Source organism: Anarrhichthys ocellatus, unplaced genomic scaffold (genome assembly GCF_004355925.1).
Source record: "Anarrhichthys ocellatus isolate YVR2014 unplaced genomic scaffold, GSC_Weel_1.0 scaffold124, whole genome shotgun sequence".
NCBI lineage: Eukaryota > Metazoa > Chordata > Actinopteri > Perciformes > Anarhichadidae > Anarrhichthys > Anarrhichthys ocellatus.
In genome coordinates, this window is record NW_022280154.1 from 99,841 (window position 1) to 107,788 (window position 7,948).

Genomic DNA, 7,948 nt, shown 5'->3' on the forward strand with positions numbered 1-7,948 from the left:
TGTGTGTGTGTGTGTGTGTGTGTGTGTGTGTGTGTGTGTGTGTGTGTTGGGGCTACAGTTGTAGTCAGAGCAGAGTGCTGATGTCAGCATTATGAAGGCTTTAGAAGGGAGAGGAAATGACTCTCTCTCTGTCTCTCTCTCTGTCTTTCTCTCTGTCTTTCTCTCTCTCTCTCTTTCTCTCTTTCTCTCTCTCTCCTTACCACTGACCATATATGGGCGGCCTGTGGCTCTTCCTACAGGACGGCGGTTGAAAAAGCTGTAATTGTCAGGACAGGTCGGTCTACTGCTGTTTCAACCCGGAATACTGTCACATGACCTGGCCTCAAGTCACTTTCTTCTTGGTTAGATGGTGAAAAAACAGTTAAATCCAACATGTTATGTGCTTTTAGACTTACTTTGTTGCTTGGTGATGTAGTTTTAGTGCTTTTTTGGGCATATTTTACATAGACACATACTCCAGCTTTTACATTCTGTAATTGTAAAATGTAAACTGGTCCTGCAAACAATGTGACTTCACAATAAGATGTTGCATCAGTTTGGTAGCAGAGCATTCATCCTGTGACGTTCAAGTACATCGGAGTTCACGATACTCTGTTGTGAAAGAAATGATTATTGTGATCATTGATGATCGTAGTGACTTTGGGGTTGTCTGTAGCTCAATGTTGGTAGAGCAGGGTCGTCCTTCAATCAGAGGATTAGCGCTCCGAGCCCCGGCTCCGCTGGTCCATGTCATATCAGAGGATTCTTTTTCTCCCTGAAGATTTTGAAATCGTTTCAGGGACGTTGAATGTCAAGTGGGGCAGGACTGCACCAGCGAGCTCCAAATATGAATGGATGTGAATGGTTAATTAGCAGGTGGCACCTTAGCCCCGGACCGTAGCCAACAGAGATAGCATAGCATATGACTAGCTAGCATATTTATTTTTTTCCATCACAGGTTAGTGTTACGTTGATGTCATGAGGCAGTGGTTAAAGTAATTCTGCGTTCTTGTTCGATTGCAGATTTCGGGCAACATTGTTGAACCTCCTCTTTCAACGCATATCGGTTAGCAGGTGGATTTGTTTTCGTGGCGATGTGATCTGCTCAATCCACTCCATAGAAGTACTTAAATACTTTTATTCTGTAGCGGGCTTGACTAGATAACTTTGTTAATTTGTATTGAACCAGGCGGCAACCTCTGGTTCTGAAAGGTGAAGCCGATGCTTCATGTGTTGAAGCTGCATTCTCTATAATGACCACCAGGGGGCGACTCCTCTGATTGTATAGAAGTCTATGAGAAAATGACTCTACTTCTCTCTTGATTTATTACCTCAGTAAACATTGTAAACATGAGTTTATGGTCTCAATCTCTAGTTTCAAGTCTTCTTCAATACAGCATGATGTTCATTTAGTACATTATGGTCCATTTAGAGTCAAACAGACCATAAAGCAGGGGATCCTTTAGGGGCGGGGATTACCACCGTTTCAGATTTTGGAGGATTAAAAAGAGCTGTTCATCGGTGTTTAGTCATGTTAACGCTTAACATGATGTGAGTCGGGTTGGTCACATGGTGCATGTGTCTGTGGTAAAGGTGGTGTGTGTTTATATGTTAAAAACAAAACACGTTTAATGTTAATAATGACTAAGAATGGAGTTATATGTTCCAATATGGAGAAATGTGTATGTAAGAGCTGCTGAAGTGGAGATTTCTGGATCAGAGTCTGAGAACAAACTCATTTAGAGAAAACGTCATTTAAAGAGACGTTTAGTTACATTACAGACATTTAGAGACTCTACAGGTGAATAGAGTCAAACATCTACAGACTCAAATACTCAAAGTAGTAAAATAAACACCTAAATGTGTATTTTGGATGTTTTCTTTCCTTTAGTCTGAAAGAAGACTTTAGTTGTTTGCTTTTAGTTGACAAAGAAAGAGAATTCAGTCATTTTATTTATAAATGATAAAGTAAGATATCTGAATGCCTCCTGATTGGTTCAGTGTTTAAAAATAGTCTTTATTTGGAGGAGAGGTCCTGCTGTGTTTTGGGCAGAGAGCCTTCATAAAGGTTCCTCAACTTTCTGCCAAAATGTTTTGGCGTTTCTGCAGAAATAAAAATGGTTCGGAAATCCATCAGCTCACGAAAATAGCTGAGTTTGTTCTCTCTTCAAAGCTTTTTAGGTTTTTTTTTTGTTTGCTTCATGTTCGGAATGTTGCTTTTGTTTTTACCTCAGAGTCACGAGTGGAGATTTAGAAGACGTATCGCTGAGGAGAGTTAGTTATGTACTACGTGTGTCTCATTTTGGAACTGACTGATTTTATTTTGCTCATACCAGACCGATGGACTTCTAAGTGAGACATCGCTCGCACCAAAAATAAGGGGCGAAATGAAAATACACATTTAGAAATCATATTGTAAAAAAGAGCTAATGCTACTGCTAACGTCTACTGTGTTAGTAGATTAATCGTTTCATGCTAAAAAAACGTCATCCTATCAAATATGGAGAATTCCTGCTTTTCTCTGTTTTTATATCTTAATAACGGAAGATATTTTGTTTTTCAGTTTTTTATCTCCTTAAACCTATAAACTAGAAACCGGGACGGACAGTTTGTACTGTTTGTTATAGACCACCGTTAATAATAATAATCTGCAGATTGATTGAAAGTAAAGTTAATCGTTAGTTTCAGCCCCAGTTGACGTTAAGCGTTTTGCAGATATGGTCGATATGAATATTTAAAATATGTTCAATAGAAAAGCTCCCGTAATATGTTGAGGGAAATAATGTGATCAGAGTGGCGTCACAATTCTTTAAAAAGTAGTTTTTAGGAAACAACGTTGCTGATTGCACATGCAGCCTTTATTTTCATCGTACTCGGTTACTTCTAACCGTCTCTTTTGAGTATCCTGTAAACATTCGGGATATAGAAGCAGCCTCACACAAACATCTGCATGAAACAGAATCTCTACTGTTTTTTCACTCTGTGAGAGAAGAGTTTTCATTGCAGAACATTTTCAAATTGAAAGAACATTCACTTCCTGCTTTGAAAGTGAACCGAGCGTATCCCAGCATGCTGCCATCTGCACCGAGTCAGGCCGTGCTGGCTGGCAGCCGCTGTGGCTTCTTCCACCAGAGACCCAAAGGGCTTCATTATGCCTCCCTCTCCTCCCCTCCCTCCGCCTGCACTTCCCCATCTCTCCCTCTCTCTCCCTCTCTACACTCCTTTCATCCCCTCCCCTGCACTGCACTTCTTCCCCCCGCAACTCCGCTTTAAATCTTCTGTCCTCCATCTTCTCTCGTTTTTGTCTTATACTCCTCTGTCACTCTCGATTTAATTCAAGCTAGATACTGTAGTGGCGATATTGTTTATCGTAGAGTAGAAATTTGGACCAACGTTCCGAAATAGTCGGCTGAAGTGAAACTAATCTTGCACGGTTATGTAAATATTGCATTTTGAAAGACTTTGGCAAATCTAGATAAACAATTGTTGGCGCTAATTCTCCAGTTTAGTGTGATGTCTGGATTGTCATTAATATTCTGATTGTTTATGCAAACGCTAAGGTGTCTCTCTACTTGCATTCTCTCTAGTGACCATCAGGGGGCGACTCCTCTGGTTGTATAGAAGTCTATGAGAAAATGACTCTACTTCTCTCTTGATTTATTACCTCAGTAAACATTGTAAACATGAGTTTATGGTCTCAATCTCTAGTTTCAAGTCTTCTTCAATACAGCATGATGTTCATTTAGTACATTATGGTCCATTTAGAGTCACACAGACCATAAAGCAGGGGATGCTTTAGGGGCGGGGCTTACTGTGACTTATTTTTGCTACCGGAGGAGAATGCAAGTTTTAAGACACTTCAGCATCGGCTTCACTCAGCAGACTAACTCAGTGACACCATAGAGCTGCCTCACTGTAACTTCAGCTGGTCACTCAAATGACAAAATGAACTTTGAATTTGTACAAACTTGAGGTTTTGCCTCTTGCGTTCATTTCAATAGTCCTCCTCTCTCTCCTTCACATTTTACTTCTTATTTCAAATCTGATTTATTGACACAAGAACAAGAAATCTTTATTTTTCAACGAAGCAGCAGTAATGTGTCTCTCGCTCTCTCTCTCTCTCTCTCTGTCTCTCTCTCTTTCTCTCTCCCTCTCTCCCTCTCTACCTCTCTCTCTCTCTGACCATCTGTCCTGGGTGTTCGTTGTCTGTGTGGGTTTCACACTTTCCCGGCTGCCTGGTATCATGTGAGGGGAAGACAAATGGAGAGAGGCAGACAGTATGAGACAGAAAGAGAGAGAAGAGATTAAAGACAGACACCCCCGCTGGGACAATCAGAATGTCACCTTGTCTTAGCGACCTGTAACTGAGTAGCGCTCACATCTTAACACTGCAAATCATAGACTGTGTATAAGAAGTGGACGTAGTCACTTTGACGGCACCCCTTTGGATTGCGGACTACAGTTTTAAAGCCTCGAGTTCGGCCTGTAGGCCTGGTTTTTTGCAACCAGAAGTGACACCAGTTGGTAAAACCGAACACTGAATAAGACATTTCTACGCTACCAAAATGTGAAAGTAACCACCTCAAGCATACCCTGCTTTATGGTCTATTTGACTCTAAATGGGACCACATTTTACGTTACGTCATTATGCAGTTAACACATAGGTACCACCTGTACCAATACTTGTGTAACTTTCAAATTAAGAGCCTTGTGGCATTTCGTTGGACAGAATACCTAAATTTCATAACGAGGCAAAATTCACAGACTGTAAATAAGAAGTGGACCTAGTCATCGCGACGTCACCTTTTGGTTTGTGGACTACCGTTTTCAGGCATCGAGTTCGGCCTTTAGGCCGTCGCCATCTTGGTTTTCTCTGCAACCAGTAAACGGAAGTGATACTATTTGGACTGCGGAGGAGTGACGCTGTGGTAACGTTGAGTTTACTCTAAATGAACATCATGCTGTATTGAAGAAGACTTGAAACTAGAGATTGAGACCATAAACTCATGTTTACAATGTTTACTGAGGTAATAAATCAAGAGAGAAGTAGAGTCATTTTCTCATAGACTTCTATACAACCAGAGGAGTCGCCCCCTGGTGGACACTAGAGAGAATGCAAGTTTAAGACACTTCAGCATTGGCTTCACATTTGTGACCCGGAGGTTGTCGCCTGATACAAACATAAACAACTATCAGAATATTAATTACAATTTAAATATGCAGGATTTGAGCTACAACTTCTCTCTTGATAAATGACTCTGCTTCTCTGATGTAGAGTCGATTGATCTAAAGGTGTGTATGTGGATGATTGTTTTTGGTGTGAGATACTTTAGTTTACAGTAGATGCTGTTGTGTTACTACAGAATGCGTTCCAGCGATTCAGATAAGATACACGCACACACACACACACACAGAGATACCGATACTTGGAGGCAGACTGGTAGTCATAGAAACATGTATGTGGCTGTTGAAATGATTGGATTCAACACTTATGCATGCGTAAACAAACATATAAATGATGCATGGTTACACACATACACACACACACACACTCGCTGACAGATCAGCTGGTGGCTTGGCTTCATCCGTCTGGTGTGGAGCAAGCAGATTCGTTCTGATCAGTCACGGCTGACAGAGGCTCTGATAGCTCTGGTGTGTGTGTGTGGGTGTGGGTGGGGGCAGGTGATACTGTAACACCTGTTCAGCAGGATCGCTTACCTCAGGGGGGCTCGACCGCATCCCAACACACACACACACAGTGCAGCCCAGTGTTTGGCAGAAAAAGCACCATTTGGGACGTTCACGCTCCAATGTGCAATCTCTCTCTCTCGCTCTCCCTTTTTCTCTCTCTCCCTCTCTCTGTCTCTTTATCTCTCTCTCTCTCCCTTTTTCTCTCCCTCCCTCTCTCTGTCTCTTTATCTCTCTCTCTCTCTCTCTCCCTTTTTCTCTCTCTTTTTCAACAATGGCACGTTTGATATTGCTGATGCTGTGATCATGACATCATCGTAGTACAGTAATAAACTGAAATACATGAATAATGACAAATCAATCAGAGTTAGTTTTTGACTGGGTGTTACTAATGAAACGAGACGTGATGTTCTGTATCTTATAAGGAATCAAGTGGTGAATTTGCTGACTTTACACGACTCAACGTTGACTTCGATGACTCGTAGCTTCAAGTGGTCTCGATATCAACTCTTCAAAATCAACACTAAATGAAAGTTACTCGTAGCAGCTTTAAAATTAAACAATGCACTGAATTTGATGAAGGATGCAACAAAATAACTTGTGCGAATTTAAAAAACAACAGTCAATGAATGTGTTCAACCTCAGATAAACATATATACATACTCGCATCCATACATGGAGAGAGACGGATGTATAGTTGTGTCTCTCTCCTGACAGACAGACGAGCACCATAGTGACGGTTGTTTTGACAGAACGCCACTCCAGATATATGATCCTCACAGTCAACTCCCTCAGTGTGAGAGTGTGTTTGTCTGGATTCTCACTGTGGTGAAACGTGATGCCCCTGCTGTCCTCCCCTCAACTCTGTGTGTGGGGACTGCCACCGCTCTGTGTGTGTGTGTGTGTGTGTGTGTATGCGTGTGTATGCAAGTGTGTGTTTGAAGCAGGCGGCAACCTCCGGTTCTGCCGAGTGAAGCCAATGTAGAAGTGAACTTGCATTATCTCTACTGTCCACCAGGGGGCGACTCCTCTGGTTGTATAGAACTCTATGAGAAAATGGAGACAAGTAGACTTGGAGAGAAGTGAGGAACACCGCCAAATCTAAAAGAAACCAAAACAGCTTCATCAAAGAAACAAATACTCTGTCTCTCATTTCCTGTAACAAGTATAACGCTACTTAACACGCTAACGTAATCATTTTGTATCGCCTGGTAGACCAGCAGTAGACTAACAGACGTGTTCCTGAGCCTCGCGTATATACACCGGTACCATCAGCGTCAGCTACAGAGGGCAACTAATTAAGGGGATAAAATCCGGCCATAATCCAGACAGTGTCTGCCCCTCTAAACTGGGAAACTGTGACCGCTAAAGTTGTTTCACCAGAGAACCTCAGCACTCTGCTGGTGCTCGCTGACAAACAACGGCCACATTTCATTCTGTCCTTTTAGTCGAGTTACATAAAGATTTGATGTCTTCTTTGTGGAGGAAGAGGATGAGGACGAAAAAGTAGCGAGGTGTAGAAGGATATACGGGGAGAGTGTGTCAGGAAAGAGGTGCAGAAAGGAAGAGGGGAAGCAAAAACGACAAAGGAGGGGAGGAGAGGAGGATAGAAAGAGACGGGAATGTGGAGGAAGGAGGAGACTTAGAGAGGTGGAGAGCCATAGTGTTTTCCCCCATGTTGAGTCACTGATCTACATTCAATCTGCACTATGTGAATTATTGATTGGCCTTTAGCCAGCCAGTGTGTGTGTGTGTGTGTGTGTGTGTGTTGGTGCTGAGATGCTTTTGCTGAAAAGCACAGTAGTGGCGTTTTCTTTTTTTATTCTATTGATGGAGACGGAGGGGAATAGGGAGAATGGGACAGATTGATGCACACACACACACACAAACATGCATATACTGTATTCATTCATCCGCAAGCACTTTTACATTTTTAGCTCACAGCATGCACTTGAACACACACACACACACACAGAGGAAACCAACCTCTGAGGCAGGACTGATATCTAAATACCAGGAGGGACGAGAAGACCGAGCCTCTCTAAACCAACCAGTTATTGGTCTTTGGTAAAGCAGCACTCTATCTGGCTAATAAATGTCATGTTGATGGAGGAGTGGTGGTGGAATGTAAAGATATCAAATGAAGAACTCTATCACTTTAATGTTAGTGGAGGCGCCATTGGGTCTGTTAGGTAACATTGGGCGCCATTGGGTCTGTTAGCTAACATTGGGCGCCATTGGGTCTGTTAGCTAACATTGGGCACCATTGGGTCTGTTAGGT